Source organism: Mchenga conophoros, linkage group LG11, assembly GCF_057382185.1.
Source record: "Mchenga conophoros isolate Kocher_MC1m ecotype Shallow Benthic linkage group LG11, M_conophoros_male_GT1.1, whole genome shotgun sequence".
NCBI classification, from domain to species: domain Eukaryota; kingdom Metazoa; phylum Chordata; class Actinopteri; order Cichliformes; family Cichlidae; genus Mchenga; species Mchenga conophoros.
In genome coordinates, this window is record NC_140536.1 from 26,496,022 (window position 1) to 26,496,921 (window position 900).

A 900-nucleotide genomic window follows, 5' to 3' on the forward strand; every position below is an offset into this window, starting at 1 on the left:
AATGTAGCTCTAGCGAAATTCATTCATCATCCACTTTGTTAGAGAAAATATCCAGTGAGCAGCAGTTTGAGGCAAAATGCTTTTTTGACGTCAGAGCTGATAGTAAGAAAATATGACGCATCATTTCATAAAGCTCATATCTCACACTGGTGTCTTGAACATGACATTGAGTTCAATGTATGCAAATGGACTCCACAGTCACCAGATCGCAATCCAGTACAGCACCTTTGGGATGCAATGGAACAGGAGATACACATCATGGATGTGCAGCCAACAAACCTGCAGCATGTGTGATACGATCGCATCAACATGGACCAAAATCTCACATTTTGAATCTGTCATGAGAAATTAAAGCAGTTCTGAAAAGCAAAAGTGGGGGTGGTGCAGGTACACACGTGTACCTTATCAAGTTTATTACTGTAAGTTTGCAATAAAGATGCTTAAAAAGAGCCAAAAACTATAAGACAAGTATAAAATTAAAAGGTTTCGCTTTTTTATGTGACATATTTTAAGTGTGTTAATTTCTTGGTTACTAGTGATTATACTGCAAACGGTTGTGTGTCCATGAGGATACAACCTACTATAACTCACACATTTTTGTGTAAACAGTAAGAAGTGTTGGATAGCACCGCCAGAGACTGAGTGTAACTTTTCACATTTCCTTTGTGTTACGTTTCCTCTCAAAAGGCTGAAAAAAGGTTGGAGCAGAAACCACAAAGGGTTCTCCTATGGGAGCAGGTGGCAGGACTCTGTGCTTATAGTTGGCACCATTATTTCTAAGAGTGTGGCGATCCTTAAATAGCCTTAAATCTCTCTCTCTCCAGTCTCTTTTTTGCAGGACAGTTTAATCAGCAAATTCCATTAAAGGACAAAATCAGCAATGAGTGCAGAACATAAACA